Here is a 21628-nt window from a genome sequence, read left to right on the forward strand (position 1 = left end):
ATTGCAAGACAAGGATTAAGATGAATGGTTATTATGGAGAAAACTGAATTGCATCTGCATAGCACACCCTCAGTCGTTTTGGTGGAGAACACTTCAGGATTATACTGCCCACATACTTCCAACTCGAGTTTCTGCATTTATTTTGCTAGTAAAATACTGCATTCATAGAAAGACATAAAACTCTTGGGATAACTCCATGTACACATTACTCAGAAATTCTGCTGTAGTTCTTAGCAAAATGTATTTTTAGGATTATAGCTCTGGAGTGTTTGTAATTGCAGTCCTAAGAGTGGTTCAAAGGCTGGTGCTGGTTATAACTTCTAAGCCTTAAGGGCAGATCCTTCAATGTTTATTGAGGAAAATTGCTCATTGGTTTCAACGGGAATTTAGCCTCATCAGTAAGCACTGCAAAGTCAGGCCCCTAGAGAGTGCCACTTCATAAATCAATTATAATTAATTCATCAAAGAAAAAAATGCTAATTCTGATTCAGTTTAGAACACCCAATCTCATCTCAAATCATTAGTTACCTAATCATGTAGGAAATTAAAATATTGTTAGAATTAATCGTGTGTGACTCAGCAGACCAAAAGACCTTCAGCTAACAGATCGAGTTAAAACTTTCCATTGATGCAACATGCTAAACAAATACGACTGGGGATTTTGTTAGTTCAGAGCATTGTTTGTGCATAAGCTGTTGTGAGGTAAGTCTAATGTGAGATTATTCATAATGCATGATGAAGATAAAGCATTTGTGATAAAGAATGTGGTTATCTGAGGAAAGCAAGTGCTACTTGAGATTAAAATCCTGTTTTTCCACTTGGGAACTGTGATGACAGCAGTGTCTGTCATACCAGTGCCCTTATAAAAGTGATGGAGAAACTGCCTCTGCTTTGCAAATGAACTTTCCTTATTTTTTTTAGAAGGTACTAGATGATGTTTAGCACAGGAGCTATATTAATCCCATAGTGGGAGCCAGTCTTACTGCTTTGGGCCTGGTCATAGTGCTTTGGGACTACAAAGCAGTGGTTGGTGCAGCCATGCTCAGATAGGAACCTGTTGTGCTGCTTGTCCTTAAAAAGCTTTGGCCCCTTTCCAGAAAAACTAGACAAAGGCAGTAGTTTCTGGTCCTATCTGTACACATGGCAAGACGTCAAACATGTGGGACCTTGTGTCTACTTTTCTTTTTTTTCCTTTGCAATAATTCTCCATGAGCTTTGAGAAAGTCAGAATCAACCTGTTTATAAAACACATCACAGCTGTGTAAATAAAATATCTTCCTCTATCAATTATATAGGCATCAGAAGAAAAGTAGTGCTGCTGAATTCCAGGTATACTACTGCTGAATCTCTGTTTGTAGCATAACTGTAAACAAGAAAATAAAATACCTAATGGGCAATGGGGCTGAAGAAGCTTTGGAATGGTAATTTTTGCTTTTCCTGTCTATTCCTGTTTCAAGTATGCAGCCATTCTACTGCACTGGGAATGATTCTTGTCTCTAAGGTATTGCATGCCTTTAGAATGAATTCAGGAGGTAATGCTTCAATTACATTTTGAGATTCATATCTCACTGAAGAGAATAGGATTTCTTCTTTATTTTTATACTGATGCTGAATTGGATAGTTCTCTGTAAAAGAGAAGCAAGATGGTGACATCATCCCTAAACCCCAAATTTACTGCACAGTAGTTTGTATATTCAAATGTAATGAGAAAGAAATGTGCTTCAAATTTGCAATTATTAAAACTGCTGCACTCATGGGTTGCTTTGTTTTCTTTTACTGCTCATGAAATGACAGCACTATGGTTACAGTTACATTGACTACACATAATTAATTTTCTAGGGCAAATAAGATAATAAAGCCTCCCTATGAGCGTATGCTTTCTTAATTAATTAAATTGCTTTGACTATTTGGCTTTGGTTTCTTTGGTGTCAGTAAAAACAGAACCTCAGAAAGTGTCCATGTGATACAGTTGCTGTGTATTTCTGTATGCCCATTATTAAATGGGTTTTATGGATAATATCAGAAGCCTCTGATATTTTTCTTTTGAAAATCAAGTGTAGCAAACAGTAATGAACTATGTGCCAGGAAGCATCCCATTCTTCAGTATTACTGCCTGTGCTTAGAAAGTTAGATAAATCCCTCCTGATGTCTTGAAAGTATGTTCAATAGATACTTCACACCATATCTATATTATTAGTTATGCCTTACATTTTACCAAGGAGGCCTCATTTCAGATATTCATGGTAAAGAATTGCTTGCTTTCCATGAGAAGCAGTGTAATTCTGATTATGAAACATCCCTGCTCAGAAGACACATCAACAGCTTCTGTCTATATATAGAAATAGCAGGGACATGAGACAAACGCTCTCAGTAGGGCTTTCTATCCCAAAACACTTTCTACAAAACAGTTTGTATATTATTATATTATTTCCAATATGATTATATTCAGAGACAAGCTTCCCAGGAATCTCAGGCCATTTTCAAAATCTTTTCCAACTCAAAAATTCTTATCTGTATCAAATGCAGGAGGCACAATACTTAGAATCAAATCTTTTTCCCCTGGCATGAGAATGGACGTATAGATCACTGGATCTTTATTCTACTTCTAAACAGTACTGATTTGACTCTAAAGCCTTTTCTTCCAAAACTGCCTGAGCTACTTGGAAAGCAGAACTTGGGATGAACAGACTGTCCTAGTTTTCTTTTGGAGATAGTACTACTGTCTTCTTATGTGTAAAATAAACTGCTCTTGTAAATGTTGGATCATTGTACCACAGGGGGAACAGGACATATTCCTTCTCCTATTGTGCCTTACAGGATATTTGGCAACTGGGAAGCCAAATAACCAGATGATCTACTTCCAGGGAGCTGCTATTTTGCCATTTTCTGTGGAAGAAAGAGGAGCATGACCTGCCTTTCCCTCACTGCTGAGGAGAGCAACAACTTGATTTCCTTTGTGCTTCCTTTTCAGTTTTCTGAATGTATGGTTCTGAGACTGTACTTTTCATTGTACCCTTTTTTTCTTTCATTTTAATGTATGGTAGTTTAAGAAAAAGTAGTTTTGAAATAATGAAACTTGACAAATTTTAAGCATGTGACTGACTGGATGGCAAATGCAGGCCAAATTGTAGACTTAAGACAATAACCAAGAAATCAGCAATCCAATTTATCACCATACCTGGGAAATATCAGTCAGCTAAAGTATCTTTCTGACAGCTGTGGTAGCCTTCTTAGCAGAATTTAATCCCTGTCCAGAACTATGATCTTTGTCCTACAATTGGTGAAGTCACTGAGAGTTTTCTCATTGCTTTCAGGAGTTGAGTGGTCTCATTATTCCTGAAGAAATACTGGCTGTATTTTGAAAGCTACTCAAGTCAGAGAAAAGATTCCTGCTGTCATCAGTGGGCTTCAATCAGGTTTGACTACTTCCAGCATAAAGCCAAATAACAACTTTCAGGTATGTCAGGAAACTGCTTAAAAACATAAAAACTCATTTGAGAATTGTTAAAACACCCATGCTTTGGTGAGCTTTTGTTGTTGATGAGTTCAGATTGCAAGCTAGCTGTTTAGTTTAAAAGGACACTTAAGGTTTTCCTGAATTAATTACGGGCTCTTAAAGTCGCTGAAACAAGTAATTTGTCTATCATGACTTTAGTAAAAAGTAGTGATTTTACCCTCAAAAGCTGCATGTTTGGAAAAAAGAAAGATTGATTCTCTGCCACAGCTTGTTTTTAGAAAGATTTATCATGAAACTTGAATTCATCTGATAAGTTGTGTTACACTCCAGTAAATGCTCTGGGCTGCCTTGTGTGAGCAAATACTATTTGTCTGAGTAATGGCTGCAGAGACGGAGCCATCTGGCAACAACTGACTTCTTTGTGCTTTCTGCTGTTTCAGTTGCCTTACTGTGGTAGCTAAATGAGATGTTATGACTAGGGAAACACCAACACTATTAGTTTTAGAGGTCAAATTCTGAACACACTTTTCTGACAAATCTCCTAGTACTGTCTGTGGGAATGTTATTTATGTCAGGATTAAGGTCCATATTTGACTGTTAATTTCATGGTTGTGTTGCACAGCCTGATAATAGGGAAGCTCATAAAAATAAAGATGCACTTAGCTCTGTGACCAAACTCTGTAATGCATGTAAAATTGTTTTTCTTTTTATAATTACAGCTGGTATTTCAATGTTCTCTGCCAGCCCTCATTTTCCTCCATCCACACCCGCTTTATTTCTTCCTGATGCTAACACAAATATTAATTTGATCACTTTCCAACACATTTGTAGAAAAGATCTCCCATAATTTATAGCTGGCCCTGACAGGATTGCTGAAACTAGACAACTGATATGTAACTGCGTTGACTTTGATTCTGGTTTATGTATGCAGAGAATACAGGTGTAGATCTGTGTTTTCTTTATGCCTAAACAAACAGCTAAGTATAGTATCTTTTTAATGTGTTATGAAGAACAGCAGTTACAGCTGGTTTTCGTACCAGCTATGTTTTGCAGCTATAGGGATTATTAACTTCTGTGAAAAGCCTCCATTTTTTATCTTTACTATCCCTCCATTTTCTGCAGCAACAGATCTGTCAGTTCTTATATTGCTATCTGTGTCTATCTTAGCAAGGAATTTGGTACAACAGGAGTAAATCAGTAGATCAAAGAAGCAGTTGGTGCTATGTTTGTCACATATTCATTACACGCATTTGGGGATTTTGCTCCAGCCTAGGGTTATTCTGGTCCCTTGATCAAAACAGAGGACCCCTCTGTTCCTACACGTGGTCACCAAGACTGGCTGCAAGCAGGGAACAGCAGGATAGAGAGCTGGCTTTATGCAGTGGGAGTGAGAAGTCTTCTAGAGAGAAATTGCTCCCTCATGTTGATTTTTTTTGTTTGCACTGAATGGAAAGTGGGCTAGAGCCTTTTATAAGAGCCCCCAGGGTAGCAGATGAGGCCTGAGCACAGGAGAAATGTCCCAACAGGTGTTAGCTCTGATTCCACTCCTACCCCTGACTGCCTGTCCACACTGAGGAACAACTGAGCTCATGTGCTATAGGGACTCTGCAGTGCTCTGGGCTGACTTTCCATGGCCACCACGCAAACAGCTATCTGATATTCCTGCCATCGCACAAATTTTCCTCCATCCCCATACCCTTGGATGCTGGTTCAGGGCCCCATTAGGCTGTATGGCATGTCAGAAAAAGTGGCAGAGAATGGCTTTCCCCTTCCTCCTGCAGAACCCACCACCCATTCCTGATCCCTCATCTGCAGGCTACCCACCAAAATCAGGAATGAAAGCAGTTGTGTACTTGACACCCTTTCCACAAGCTCGTGTTACCCCCATGATGTAGTGACTGCAGGATATGCACCACAGAGTAGGAAGTTTGAGAACAGAACTGCAGCAGCACTGCTCCCCCTCTGCACTGCTCACAGTAGTTTTCATTGCATGAGGTGTGAAGGGGTAGAGAGAGGAGGAAATTTGTCACTTTACCAGAGCTCTTACATAACTTGTATACCATGGCAAAGAAGAACTTGCCTGTTCATTTCATTGGACAGGCAGGGATGGGATCCATATGGTTACTGTGTACATTTACACAGTCCTTGTTCCAGGCTATAAAGCACCATGCTGAAGGAAAGGAAGGTGCTGTGAAGCACAAGCCTCTCTATGGGGTTCTAGTGGGATTGTGTTATGGCATGCTGCATGCACAGTCACTGGCACACAGAACAGCACTTGTACAGGCTGGGACTAGGAGGGAAGCTTCTGATGTAGCTATCTGTCACATGGAGGAGTTCCCCCACAGCTCATAACCACAGACGTTTTTAAAAGCACAATAGCCTTTGCAACATACACCATTTCCTCTCAATCATGACCCAAGTGTCAGATACATCATGTTATTCCCATTCCACTATAAAAGCCTGCATGGAAAGAGTACACTGACCTGAACTGGACTCTGGAGCACTGACACAGAGATTTGCTTTTCAAAAGCACTAGAAACAAGCCACAGTACTCCAGTTTCTGCTTTTTGTAGTGATCTTCTGTGGGATGCATGCACAGGCTCTCAGAGTGGCTGGGGAGCGTGCTTCAGATACACTGTCATGTGTCCCAGAGCACAGATGGCCAATTGGGCAGCATAAGCAAAAATAGTTCTCACCAGAAGATCTGTTCAAGCTCTACAGAATATGAATACGCCTGCCATGCTGCCCCAAAAGGATGATTGTTGCCCTTGCACTCCAAGAATGATTTTCATCCTTTCAAATTTAAGGTTGTCTGGCTTTTCAGTTCTCTTCATGCATCAATCATAATGCAAGCCTCTGAGACTGCCAGTGCTAGCCTGCTGCTGAAGAAACATTCAGCCCTTTCATGGCATAGGATAATTTGTACCTGGCTGGATCTTCTGGAATTTTTCAACTCACTGTACCAAGAGAGATGAAGACTAATAGAAGAAGATGGGCAGATAACAACTGACATAGGGAAGTTAAATAAAGATTCCAAGCTAGAATGAGAGAAGATGAAGGAGGAAGGAGTGCTGTAAATTCAAAGAGTCAGGGGCTGGCAGTTGATAAATATGGTAGCAGATACTTAGCATTTGATTCATTTTATAGCATGCAAAGGACCTCATGTTGTAACAGAAACACTTGTTGGTGTAAGAACTTTTTGATGTTCATGCAGGTGAGGTAGAACTTTGTGACAGTGGAGCCCACTTTGGATTGGCTCTTTAGATCCTTTTCAGGGGCAGGCATGCTTTTAACTTATATTTCAGAGAACAACTCCTGGTGTAGTTTTCTCCTAACTGTGGAAACCAAGAAGCTCTGCCAATAAAACTGACATGAACTAAGTGGAAATATTGAAGTCATCTGATTCAGAACTGTTCTGCTTTGAACCAAAATACTAATGCAATTTGGGCCAGTGAGTCCCTAAATTGTCTTTCCATGCTGTTGGAGTGGATCTCTGAAGGAGAATTGGAAAAAAAAGGGGAAAGAGGAACAGAGTCTTCAATGTATTTTTCCCATTTGTCTAGCCTCCCAATATCCCTGTCTGCTCTTCTTGACACACTAGCTATTCTTCTCCTTCTCTCTTCTGTTTCTTCCTCTTTTTTGTCTTAGTCTTTTGGAGCAACAAGCCCATTCTGGAAGTTTTTACTATTTTTCATTCCCTCTTCAATGCCCGTCTCTTCTTCTTCATGATGTTATTCAGTCATTCTCATCTGGTATTCTTTGCTGAACCTTCTTCCTCCCTTCATCCTGTCCTCAGGTCTTGCCTGAATTCCATCATGATTTCCAGCTGCCTCTCTAGCACTCAGGCACTTTTTCCCTGTGGGTTCTCTCAGGCAACACTTCATACATAAATAGCTCCTATCAAGTACCCACTTGATGGTAAAGTACATCCTGCAGCTTCTGCATTCAACCATCTGCAATTATTTGGTCTCATCTGCTGTTACCTTAACTGACATTATCTTTTCTTCCCTGTCTCTATCTTTTAAAGAAAAGAACATTAGTCAAAGACATTTCTTTACTGCCCTCTGTTTAATGGGTTCCTATCTGTTTACTGCTGTAAGCATTTTGTGTAGAACAGCCTGGCTCCCTCACTTAGACTCAACAATTATCTGCTTGCTTGCTGTGTTCGAACAGTGTGATTTTTTTTTTATTTATATTTTACCTGTAAGGCCGTGTTTCTGCTTGCAACACACATAGAGTGCTCTGCAAACTATATCCACAGCATGTACCCTGCAATCTGCAGCTGAACGAGCTGTGCGGATGGTTCTTTTTTCACCACAGAGAAGTCCAGTGCAGACTCTTCTGATGACGCTTTCATATCTGATGTATTTCTTGGATGCTTGTGTGGTTGTAATTGGTTGTAATACTTGTAGAATGAGCTCTCTCATTGCAAAGTTGTGGAGAAGCTATTTTGTGTTCTTAGTCTTGCTTCTTTTCTCATAGGTAAGTAATAGATCATGGAATCAGCAGGGTTGGAAAGGACTTCTGAGATCATCAAGTCCAACCCTTGATCCAACACTGCTGTGGTTACTAGACCATGGCACTAAGTGCCCCATCCAGTCTCATCTTAAAAACCTCCAGGGAGGGAGAATCCACCACTTGCCTGGGCAGCCCATTCCAATGCCTGATTACCCTGTCTGTAAAGAATTTCTTCCTAATATCCAACCTAAACCTCCCCTGGCACAGCTTAAGACCATGCCCTCTTGTCTAGTAACATCGCAGTAAAGAAAGTGAAAACTTTGCACACAATTCTGTTCACATGATCAACAGTGGATTTTTTCATGTTGAATTCAGCAACAAAAAACTTTTAAAAATATTTTTATTATGTAGATGTCATGATGTCTGTCAGATGCGCATTGGGAAAAACCTTGGGTTTTTATTCTCCAGATGCTGTTTTTAAGTGACACAAATTGTCTACATTAATACATGTTCTAACATTAGCAAGTTTTGTTACCTTAAAAAATATGCCAGAATTACCAAGAACACATTCGTAAGTTCTTTCAAACCACCTTTTAAGTATTTAAGTTTCATAAATTAGGTTAGTGGTTTAAAATTCATGTTTTGTGATATGGGAATACAACTAATTTTCTTCAGGAAAATGAGAAAATTAAGTCTTCTCTTCTGAGACTTCCTTAGTTATAACATGGGTATGATGATATTCACCCTTTGATAATGCATATAATTTATTTCAACATAATTGTGACAGCTGAGATATCCAAACTGACAATTCAAAATGCATCAACTTAATTAGCACTTGCAGTCCTCTTTGTGAAAATGAACAGTTCAACTGAGTCTTGGAACAATAAGGTGATTCTAATTCAAAGTGCATGACCCAAAAGAAAACAAAAGAATGCTGAATTTTTCCAGTAAAGCCCATAAAAATATATTGTAAAACTTTAGTTGTGAGGGAATCATGAGTCATAGAACCACAGAATCACAGCTTCATTGAGGTTGGAGATATGAGAAGGTCTCCAGTCCAATATCTTTAAACTTAAAGCAATATCAGCTAGGAGTGCAAACCAGGTTGCTTGTGGCTTTCTTTGGTTGACTCTTGAAAATCTGCAAGTATGGAGACTGTACAATCTCTCTAGGAAACATGCTTCAGTGGGAGACTATCTTTGTGGTATAAAAGTTTTTTTCTTATATCCTCTTAGAAACTCTGACGTTCGTGTTCATTGTCTCTTGTCCTTCTACCCTCTTGGTGGCTCTCTGCTGAACTCACTTTCTTCTATTAACACCTCTTTTTTTTTGTGGAGAATCTGAAAGTGTATGCAGTATCCCAGATGTGATCTAAGTGCCAAGCAGAGAGTGATAATCACTTCCCTGAATCTTCTGTCTGTCCTTAGTACACCCCACAATACTGTTGTCCGTCTTGGCTGCCAGAACACGCTGCTGGCTCCTGTACGGGTTGCTGTCTGTCAAGCCTCCCAGGTGCAGGACTTTGCATAGATTATCATAAAATTTCTTAATGTTCCTGTGGCAGCCTGTTCCTCCAGCCTGTCTAGGTCCCTCTGCATGACACACCTGCCCTTGAGCCTGTTCTTCCCAATTTGGTATCATTTGCAAGTTTCATGGGAGTGCATTCCATCACCTCCTCCAGGTCACTGAGCAAGATGTTGAACAGGACAGGTCCTGGTACAGAGCCATGCAATACTATAGTTGTTGCAGGCCTCTAGATAGTGTGTGAGCCATTAGCTGGCAACCTCTGAGCCTGACCATCCAAGCAATTTTTTGCCCGTCTAGCTGGCCTCTCATCCAGGCTAAAAAGTTCTGTCTCGGTTACTAGACACAGTGTGGAAAAGCTTGGTTATGAAAAGTAGCACTTAAAAATAATGTCATAGGATGAGCAATCCTTCTTGTTGCTCTGCCTCAGGGGTAGGTTCAGTCAGCAGGCTTGAATGTGAGAATGTGCAGACAGACACTGATTCCCAGTGGGCATATGCAGTTGGGATGCTTTCTTTAGGTGTAGAGCCAAGTTCACTCTTTTTTCCCCCTCCCTTAGTCAAGAACTGATCATGGCTAATACCCTTTAAAATATTTATAATTCCTCTATTTATGTATTATTACTGCATTGCAGGGCGTCTGGGCTTTTTACATGACCTTTTCTTGTAAGGGTTTGTGGTTGTGGTATTGCCATAGTCTCATATCACTCATTTGGGATTGTGATAACAGTAAAGGTACTCTCCAGGTTTGATGTTGAGGCTGGATTTCTGTGCAGAGAACACAAGAATCAAAGGTGAACGTTCATGCCTACAACTTGCGCGCAACAAAACCAGGTCCTGGATTTTAGTTTGTGCATATTTTCTGTTTTACTCTTTTGGGCAATCTATACAAATTATGATTGTATGGAATGTAGAAATGTAGGATTACCTAGGATTTTGGAATAGCCAAGTAGGTGACATCACTACTAAACATTGCACACAGTGGCATATTCCTGTAGGAAGAATACAGACTATGCCAGTCCAAAACAGTCTGCAAGCTAAGAAAGTAGAGGAGGGGGGGAAGGAAATTGAACATTTTTTTCCTCTCTCTCTTCCCCCATAAAACTACGTAGTTATTCCTGCACTGCCTACTGAAAATTGCCTTGGGCCCAAAGTATCCCCTGTGATCTGCGCCAAGACAGTCCCAGCGATAGTGTTATTTAATGTGGATCAAAATCACCGCTGGACACATTTAAACAGATAAGAGGAAGGATGGTTGCAAACCAGTACTTGCACCATACCTTGATGCTATTTTAATTGCAAATACAGATACAGTCACAGTGGATTCTGATGGAGGAATCGATAATTTTTGAGGCTTAGCCCTGAGACAGTCACCAAGTTGCTCAGGCACATCAGGAATTTGATAGTCAGCAGCAGGCACAGGCCAACAGTTTTAGGTGTGTGGGAACTTGTAAAGCACATAAGACTGTGAAGTTTAGGTACTTCTTGGAAATGCATTTTTTTAGGTCAGTAATTGTGCCAAAAAAAAAAAAGTACCTAAATTCCAACTGGATACTTATTTGGTTATCTAAATCTTCTCCTGGCACTTCCTTTATTGTCCAGTTCTTTTTCCCCAGTATGAGTAGCAGTAGAGACAGAGAGAGGGTGCTTGTAGATAACAACAGAGTTAAAATACAAGGAAGTTTTCCAGCTCACTAGGATGAACTTTGGATAAGAACCCTGTCCATGGTTTACTTTCCCTAACTGCTTCAGTGTTTTGTGGTAGTGTATCTTTATGAACTTGAGCATGGAAATGCATTTACAGGTCTCAGCAAATGACAGATATATTTCTAAATTGCCACTTTTCATTGATGAAACAGATGACAAGACTCTTTGTATACAACAACCCTTACCAGGTAAAGGATGATTAGATAAGGAGAGCATTTAGACTAACCAAACAGGACTCTAGAAACCATGAAATATGACAGGTGTTCACTATCAAGCGTTGGAATAAACTGCCCAGAGTGGAATCATCGTCCCTGGAAGTGTTCAGAAGGTTTGGGGATGTGCTTTAATGGTGAACACAGTGGTGCTGGGTTAACGGTTGGACTCGATCATCTTAGAGCTCCTTTCCAACCTTAATGATTCTATGATTTTATCTTTGTAAATGTATCATATTTGTTTATTATTTGATATTTAATTTTACAACTGTGTGGCTTTCTATCAGAGTTATAGGTTAAAAATATACATAATGCAAAGGATATGCACAGTGGCTAAAATAAAATTATGTGAAGATTGATGAAAGCTATGAAGTGCTGAATCTTAAGCCAAAACAAAAGGTGTTTTTTTGTGCTTCCAAAGCCAAACATTTTATCATTGCAAAATTCCATAAAATGTTGCCAGTAAAGATAATGCTTACAGAACCTTAGGACAGCAGATTATCTTTCTGTATTTCAATCTTCCTAAATGTTGTTAGATTAAATAATTGGTAATAATTGTTACAGCTTCTGTTTTTGTAGATGCAACTGGCAATTTAATGTTGCTGAAATTAATGATTTTTTAGCAGCAAACATTCTATTATTCACCTGGTTTATTTTAGCCTAGATACTGTGCATAACCTCTGGGCTTCTAAAGCATCCATGTAGCTGAAGAACTTGGTATCTTTTAGCCACCTCTGAAGACAGAAAATTGTTTCCCATTTATTTTAGAATTGTGTAAGACTTTGTGGTTTAATCCTTATCAGTCCCTTTGAGTCCTTTGCTTCATCATTGTAGGTATTTCACCACAAGTACAGGATTCAAATGCTTTCAACTCTTAGGAACTGGCACAAAATCCCTGAGTATCATGACACACTTGTGTCACTGGCAATTTAAAAAACAAAATTCAGATACTTTAAAGAGGTAGCTGTGTAAATTAGGAATAAACCTGCCACGTGTGTATGTACTAGTTTATCCTAAGTATAACAGTTAGTTAATTGCACTCATTTTAGTGATTTTGAGAGGTGGAAACTTGATATTCTGGTAGACGTAATGTTGTTTATTAAACTGCTACTGCTGCTGAGGGACAATCTCACAGTCTGTTTTATTCAGTTGTCATTCATCAAAGGACAACAAAGATAAACAAAAGGTGATGTCATCACTGTGCATTCAGCCATCACAAAGATGCTCTACTACAGTTACCAGCATAATATGGAACAGAAGGAAAATGTACACCACCACCTGTAGGCTGACCACCTGCTCCTGAGAGGGACTTGCACAGCAGTGCTGTCTCCTCCTTCCAACAGTGAGATGGAGCTGACCATGATGCTAATAAGGGAAACCAGAGATGTGTCAGTTGTGTGTTCCACCTGTCCCAATGGACCTGTGCTTTTATGGGACCTTCTATAACCACAGTGATACATACACATTCTCTTACTATTTAGCTTTCTCTCAGTAAACTTTTAGAGCTGATGCTTCAAACTTCTGGTTTCATTTCTTCATAGGGGTGGTCAATGTTATCCCAGTACACTATTGTAAGGATATCTCCTTTCACTCTCAGACCCTTTGTACAGCGGAGTGAATATGTCAGTAATTCTGTAAGATATTTTCTAATGCAGTTGCTTATTCTTCTCCTAGTGCTTTTGTCTCATATCAGGTTTTGGGATCTACTTTTCATTAAGCAAGCAGTCTCCTAAATTTTAAGATAAGTGTATGCTGGTGTCTCATCCCCTTGTGCACTAAGCAGTCAATTGCCACATAAAGGCACCTTTCATGTGATACCTGAACTGCTTACAAAAGAACTGAAAATATACAGTGTGTGAAACTGAATTTAAAACTACAGTGAAAGCAGCAGTCATGAACAGAACCACACTGAATGTCCAGGGAATGCAGGAGCAGAGTTAGCCTTTTCTTTTGGCTCCTTTCCTTGTCAGAATAGAAAATGCTGATGGAGATGTTTCCTATTAACTTCACTCCCATTGCCTAGGTGTAATTCTGCATCTGGTTATAATACTTCAATGACTTCTGCTATCATATCTTAGTGAAGGGACACAGGTGGCAGTTTGTTCTTTAGGAAGATGATTCGATTGGTATTGTAAACAAGAGGCCAAAAGCAAATGATTTTCAGCTGTCAGCCACAATGGTGACATTATGTGTTGCAATTATGTGAAGTGTTCCTCTGACATGCAGTTACGAGGCAGTAGCATGGCTAAACAGAATCAGCAGAGAGGTTTGCATTCACCAGCATTGTGAGTGGGGCTTTGGCACCATTTTTGCTTATCAGGTTTTACCTAAAGTATAAAATTACATGGTAGATGTGAAACCTGAAATGGTAAGCTGTGCTCCCGTCCTGCCTGTCATTCAAATCCATTACCCCGAAGAAGGTGGTGTAAGACCTAAACAGATGAAGTAGCCACCTTTTGTAAAGAAGCTTAGGTGGTTTCAAGTCTTCTGTTTGGAGAAGAGAAAGCTGTGGGGATGTGCTCAAGGTTTACAAAATCATGATGGGTTTACAAAATGGAGATAAATGCATGCCAGACTTATTCAAGAAGTCCCACAAGATTGGAAAGAGGGAGCTGTACTTTAAAACAGATAGAATCAAGTAGTGAACCAATGGAAGTTTACTGTTACCACAAGAGTCTGTGAAGAGCAGAGACTATTGACAGGTTTTCAAAAAGAGACTGGACAAATTAATGGACAACAAGCTGATAGACACTATAGGGAATAGGCAGACAGGGATGAGAAGATCTACTCTAAACTGCCCTACTCCAATAACTATGGACACTGGATGGAAGGGAGAAAGAAATAAAGAATAGACCACATAGCTGGGCTAGATGGACTATCATTGTGAGGTCATAGGCTGTCTCTTGTGGTCTAATGTCTGCTTCCACGTTTTTGCCCAGGTCATGTCACCTGTTAGTGATGAACTTCCCTATGCAGCCACAGATACCTCTTAGTCTGTCACCAACTTACTTCTCAGATAATAAGTCATCATCTCTTCTGTGATGTGCAAATACCCCTCTCTTCCTATTGCTGCAGAATGGTAAATGATTTTCTATAAAGACACTAGGGTACCTATTTGTGTGCTTTCTAAATGTGCAGCTGGACTGCTTTTTCTGATGTGCAACCGGATCTCCCCTGTGGAATGCTACGCAGATTGTCTCTTTTCCTATCACTCATGAACAACAGAAAAACTAACCTTTTTTTCGTATTTCAAAATGCTGCTGAATATTTCCTTTCCTATATTTAAACATCTTTTACCACATCTCATGAGTCAGCTTTCATTCAGATTTTATGTTACTCTCCTCTGAACATTAATTTGTCTCCATCTCTATTAAAAAAATGATTTCAAAAAGTGTTCAAAGGGGGACATCATACTCCATGCATAACCTCACATACTGATGAGGAGAAAGTTTGAAATTAAGAAAGTGAGATAGTATCAGACTCTGGAGAGAGCCCCACAATGTTGATATGTCTCACCTTGTTGACAGGAAACCATTTGTACCAAATCCCTGAGTCTTCTTTTAGAACTGGGTCTGCATCCATCATACAGTGCTGTCACCTAGACCAAGTTTTCCATTTTTTTGTGTGAGAATGTTGTGGGTGACTGTGCTAGAAAAATCATGTTCAAATCACATCAAAGGCTAGATAACCTGTCATGAAATTAGTCTGGCTTGATACAATTTCTTCATGACATACAAGGATTGTTTCTCATTGGTGTATTATTTACTAGGTAGTTGTAAATTGTTTGTCCTTTATCACACTCCAGTATTGTTTTGGATATTGAAGTTAGGCTGAGTTGTTTAATTTCTCCAGTGTAATCTCATTTCCTTTTTTTATATCTGGGTCTTCCATCATCGTCAAGGGCATCAACCCTGCCTCTGTATCCCTCCGGAAGTTCAGCCTCCTCAGGCTCACAGTCTCTTTTCCTTCACTTTTATGGCTCCTCTGGCATGCACTGTGCTAAGTCTCATGACAGTCACATATCTCAGGCACTGTCAGTTATTCATCCTCTCTTTCTACTTCTAAATAACCCTGGTGTATCCAACCACTTGTTAAGTGTTAAGGGAAAACCCCTTCTTTCTCTTTCCTGGAGCATTTCACATCATTGGGAGTAGCCCCTGGTGAATAATCACTTTGCTCTTCCCCTACAAATCCACTTTTTCTGTGATATTTATTGACCTCAGCAGTGGTCAGGCTATTGAGACCATTGACTGTTACACTGGAGACCTTCCTTTTACTCTGTGGTCCCTCTGTATTGACCCAGTTCTCTTGTCACTGACTTGAGTTTACTTGCATGGATGTATTTTCCTCTGCATGTTTTTCCTTTGCTAAACAAGGTCTGTGACAAGGTCTCCTGGATATTGCCACAGCACACGTAATGGTTAATGACAGAGTAGCAGTTGAGGAATCAGTTTACAAGGTAAAAACAAATATGATGGTGGTAAATTTCTTAGTATATTAACTCATATAGTTTCATAGTAAAAGAAAAAACAAAACACAAATAAAATGTGAATTCCAAATGAAAGATGTTTTTTAATTGCTCTAACATGTACTAAAAATACTCTGCTAGCCATAATACATCTCTCTTTATTTGAAAAATGTATTTTGAGTTCTTTCACAATTCTTCTAGATTCCAGTAATACCTAGTTAATCTGAATAAAGCATACTGTTCTCCTAGCATATGACTTTAGATCTACAAATCAATTGTCAGCCATGGCGTGACATTTCAAAGCTTCTATATAATTTAAGAAAATCGGCTCCTAACAATACTAAAACATCTTACTGAAATACACTAAGTTAGTAATATTCCTGGGGGGAAAAAATGTTTGCTTACAGTTTGTCCCTCTTCTGGTATTTCTGTTTAATCTCATTCCCTATACCTATAGTTTTGCTTCCGAGAATTAATGTGACAGTCATTAAAGTAAACATTCCTTCTAAAATCTGTCAATCACTGTCGACATTTTTTCTATGTTTTATGACATTTTGCACTTCTAGAAACACAATCTTTCCATCCTTTGCTAAATGTCACAGATAGTGTAAAATACTATTCTAAGTAAAATAGTTTTTTTCACTTTTTAAAAAAGCACAAATTTATCTCCCAGAAAAAGAGAAAATAAGTGATAGTTGTGTATCTTTTCAAGTGTTGCAAAAATCAGAATACAATATTAGTAAGACATGTTTCCAACACAGCTGTGTCTCCTCTAAAAGTCAGAAGTTTCAATTATTTACTATTGCAGGGCACTCTAAATTCATTTGTCTTGAGTTAAAAGCACAGCAAACAGAACTGAAACTATGATGATAGCTTGAACAATTTCTGTTCTGCCATGGAACAGAACATGTTCTTTCTTCAGTGTCCCTTCTGAGGCTTTTCAAAGCTAATCTATTAGAAAGTAAAGCTGCTCATTTACTTCTCAAGGTTTTTTTTTTATTCCCTGATAAGTTCTTTTAAAAATTTAAAAATCTATAATAAAACTATTCAGATTTGGTTTAAAAAATATTATTATTCATGTCATCTAAGAAACAGTTGGATGAAATGCCTTTTTAGGCTGCCTTAAACATTTTTGATGAAGCACTTCTCTGTTGAGAAAATTTTACTTCATTGGAATCAAAATATTAATGGAAATGTATTATCTTGATAGACTTAATTGGGAGTTGCCAAGCATGCCCAAGGTTTCAATCACACTCATTCTATTCATTTGTGTGGGTGTGTGGACAACAACTGACTTGGATTGGCCAATCCAAATTTCTTGATTATCCTTTGTGCAAAATGACCCCTCTCTTTATACAAAATGTGAAGAACATTATTTGTGTAATTAAAAAATACTCATCTGGCAATATCCTTGAACACTTGAATTTATTACTCATCTCAGAGATTTACATTTCAAAAGCAAATATATTTCAGAAGTTTTTGCTTTGTTTATTTTGGTTTTATCTGAGAAATATGTTCCTTTTTTCCTAGTAATAGAGAAGCTTGGATTACAGTTTCTAAATTGCTATGCATAGAGCAATTCCAAATAGCATGCAAATTTGCTTCAGAACGAAAGTGGCATTGTTGACAAACAATTTGAATGCAGTGTCATGGCAGTACTAAGAAAGCTTCTTTCAATCTTCACAAAAAGTTAAGCAGGAAAAATATAAAGTATCTGTCAGTCACTGGTGTGGGGAATTTTTCAAAAGTGCTTAAGGCAGTTCTTTGCAGGTTTTAAGACATTGCTTTAGTGAGGATTTCCATTTTCAATCAAATATGTGTCTCTGAGTTCTGCATACATGACTGATATTAATCAGCTGCCTACATTTGTTGTCCAAAGACTGAATCACTCCAAATCAGAAATAAACCCTGATCTAAGTTTTAATTCTTCGCATGGAGAGACTCTGGGATTTTCACTTCTGCTTCCCTAGAGGTGCCTGCCAAAAGATAGCATTTCTCATTGCCAGTCAGTCCTCCGTAGAAGGCATCAAGAATGGCTGAAATTAGTCATTCACCAATGTGACTAGCAGGAACAGCAGAAAATTAAGAGCTCTGGTTATGACTGTGCTCCTGTTGTTCCATACCTAGTGTGTTAGCTCCCCTGCTTGATGGCAGGTTTCCTGGTGAAATGCTAGTCTAGTTTGATTCTTCATGTATGTTGTCTTTCCAGCAGAGGTGTTGAAAAAGGGGATTTCAGAAAATTCCATGGTATGTGCTAAAGTGCCAGCCACACTTCTGAAGGATGGGGCTTTTAGTAAAAGTAGAGACTGGAAATATAAAAAAAGTTTCTGCTGCTGCAAGCCAAACAGAGGTAATGGAAACAGTTGTGCCTGTGTCTCCCTTGGTGAACCATTCTTTTCAATCTTTCTTCTGAGACAGACTATCAGCAGTGATGAAACTGTTTGGAATTGAGAGCTACATCCCCAGGCCAGCTGAAAAGGACACAAAACACAGGATTCAAAGGTAGATCATCCTCCAGGCTCTTTGTGGTTCCTGTTACAGAGGGATGACATCTGTGTCCCAGTTTGCAGAACACTTCAGCTAGAAAGTGATATCTTTGCCCCATCCCCTGAAATACAGGACAGTCATTTACAAATTCTTTCCTTTTGTCAGTGGTCTAAGACCTGTGTTATATGCAACCATATGTGATTTTATCCTAAATTTTGACACACAAAAAATCAGAGTCACAGTCCTTAGAAAATAAAGGTTTAAAAATGTTTGATGTTGACCTGAGGAGATAATTTGGTTAAAAAGAGTTAGTTGAGCTCTATCTCCAGTGGGATAATAATCTGTGCTCCTCCTAGTTCTCCATGTGATAAAAATAAAATATTTTTCCTTGAGATTTAGTCACTCTTGCAAGTAGAATATATTAAATCCATTTCCTTTACCTTTGTCCCTTCTTCCATGTGTAACCTCGCTAATGTCATTTAGTATCAGTTTGCTTCACATTAAGTCAGTTTGAAGTTTTTAATGGACTTCATAGCTCTTCTTGCTGTTCAAGTGCTCTCAGCAACACAGTCATGCAAATCTCTGCAAGTGCTTTGTTAATAACCATTCATACAGCCTCCTAAAATGTTTTAGCCATTTCTAAATTTATCATTTATTACAGTGCTATGGACACTAAGGGTATCAAATTATTAAGAAAATTGTTATCAGAGATTTAGTTAAAAGGAAGCTTTCTCCTTCTATTAGCTTTAGCACTAAGAAAAGAAAATACTTGTTTCTAGGTGTATCCAAGCTAAAGTGACTTGAAATCTGCCTATTTCAATCTGCCTATATATTACTTCTCATATAAGTATATATTTGTAAATACAAGTCAGTCAGGCTCTATGCAGAACATTACCATTTGGTAATAGAAATAAAAAGAAAGCAGTATGAAAACAGAAATAAAATGGTATCCTATAGAATATGTCATTCAGTGAACACTGTTCCTAGTAGAGTGTCTGTCTCAGTAACCAGCTCTCCATCAAATCTTGAGGGAACATCTAAGGTGAAGTAATGTATAGAAGACTATTGGTTTCAGTAGTTTGATGAAAAGAATATATCTGAAAATGGGTTAATTGTTTTCTTGGAAAGTGGAGGACTAGATGCTGCTCTATAATTGAATTGCTCCAGAAACTGAAGCCCAGATCTTACCTCTCCATAATATGGGGACGCGAAAAACCTGAATTGAGATCTGTACTTAATTCTGTGCATAAAGCTTTTTTTTATTTTTTTGTTTCATTACATATTGAAAATGCAGATATTTATTTGAGCGTCAAATTCTGTCCTTTATTTATGCTCCTATGATAGTTTTCAAAAATAACTGATTTTATCCAATGTCACGTAACTATTGTCCACAAATGTGATGTTTTAAACTCTTTATAAGGACTGAAAAGAGGCATTTTGAGAACTGTTCTCTGCCTAAGCACACCTGCATCCCCAAAGCTTCAGTTAGCATCTTCACAGTCTTAACTATGCACTCAGTACTTTTATCTACCTAATAAGGGTTTGTGGTGACATGAAACTGTGCAAGCAAAATGGTTGCTGATATTCTTCTGAGAAAGTGATTAAGGATCTGAGATAGTGATTAAGAATCAATATGAAAGGACTCTCTTGAAGCTGCACTTGCTGCCACTTTTAATACTAGTTACTACTACTACTACAGTTGGGTGGTCGAGTTATTATCTAAAACAGAGAAATCCTGCCTTGAACTGCAGAGCTCTGACAGACATCCAGGACTCTATGAGAGATAGTGCTGAAATTTTGTTCATAATTAGTTCCTTGAGTTGCCACTAGTTTAAAAATTGGCTTAGGTTAAACCAATATCAACAATGTGCATGTCTGCTAGTTAGGGCAAGCAGGTGTATCTAACTATGAGACTTAGCATGCGTGTAGAAAGGATCGATGAGGAGTGACAGAACCTGAGTGCTGCTGCATGTGGATGTTAAATATTTCCTGTTTCTAAATTAAGCCGTCTATCATCTCTACTTATGTATTAATTGGTGCTTATAAGCCCTTATGCTGCATGTGAAAGGAAAGATCTCCACAGTAAATGTGATAAGAACCTGAAGTACACAGCAGACAATGCTGTGTTCAGAAATACAGAGTAATGGCCCAATTCATGGTCAATGGTTTTGTTAAATTTGGCTCCTGTTGGTTTCAGTTTAGAAGAATATGAAAATCCAGGCCTAAATCTGACTCCCTTAAATTGTCTCTGGCTTTTCTGATTGCGATGACACTTCACTGCATACTCAGATTTACATATGTATTTATATCTTCTTTTGAATAAAATTTTCCTGAAAGGGACTATTAGTCAGAGTATGCAGAATCTGACTTTGTGAAACCAGAATCTATAATCCTGATCCATCCTTTTGTATAAATTATCCCAATTCATAAAAGACTTAATCCTGGATTGAAGGATGACTGCATATGGATTTCTTTGTAGCCAGGGTTTGGTGAATTAGCAACTTAAGAAGAAGACTTGAGCTCCCCTTTTGTGTGCAATGGTGGTTTGACTGATGAAACATGCAAATGACTTTATAAATCTGCTTTTACATTAATTAGTGTTTAGTCAGCAAGTAGCTCTGTCTCAATTCATGGCTGTTGTCATGCTGTCCACTTCAGTGGAACTCAAGATATGTTCACTGCCCCAAACTAGTATTCTGTCTGTGACATAGCTGCTTGAAGTCAGTTACACCTGGATGGATGCTGGTGTCAAAGGGAGTGAGTGCAAAACCTGGGGCCTGCTGCCACTAGTTGCAGGCTTTAATTGACTTCACTGGATATTGGAAAATGACCATACATTCAAAAAGACCAAGCTCTGGGACTCAGGACAGACTGTCTTTTCACAGCCTTCTTATCTGATATCTGATAGATAAAGGTGGGGGAATTGATGTGGCGTAGTTTCTTCTGCTCCTCTTGGAAGGAAAATGGGTCCGGCTGCATCTACACTGATGATATCATTTGAACTGTCAGGTAGTTTTAATGCAACACCTTTCCACTCACTACTCGTGCCTTGATGTCCTCTCTGATTTGGTTCTGAGGTTCTAGTTTTGGTGCACATGAACGTGTCCTACACACTGGAGTTGTGCTTCAGTGCTTGGGGGAACATTAGGACTGGATCTCATGAGCCTGTCCCCAAGGGCATACCTAATCTGCATGTGCCTACAAATGATTCTTAACCATCAACAGCTCACAAAGGATCCTGACACACTTCCTGTCCTCCATAACAGAATAAAGAGCATATATGCTTTCCTGTTAGCTCTTGACATCAAGCCCCTAG

At 38.8% G+C, this 21628-nt stretch overlaps 1 protein-coding gene across 3 annotated transcripts in view; it reads left to right on the forward strand.

The window, feature by feature from the left end:
* The window catches only part of CALCR (calcitonin receptor), a 157897-nt gene that overhangs the window by 34418 nt on the left and 101851 nt on the right, over nt 1-21628 (forward strand). Inside the window, exon 2 of one of the 3 annotated variants that reach the window (XM_064677812.1) lies at nt 3315-3457. The exons of the other annotated variants lie outside the window; for them this stretch is intronic. The gene's annotated coding sequence lies outside the window, so the exon portion shown is untranslated. The remainder of the gene's footprint in view (nt 1-3314; nt 3458-21628) is intronic. 3 annotated transcript variants of the gene reach the window in all.

The sequence above is a fragment of the Pseudopipra pipra genome, chromosome 1, assembly GCF_036250125.1.
Source record: "Pseudopipra pipra isolate bDixPip1 chromosome 1, bDixPip1.hap1, whole genome shotgun sequence".
Taxonomy (NCBI): Eukaryota; Metazoa; Chordata; class Aves; order Passeriformes; family Pipridae; genus Pseudopipra; species Pseudopipra pipra.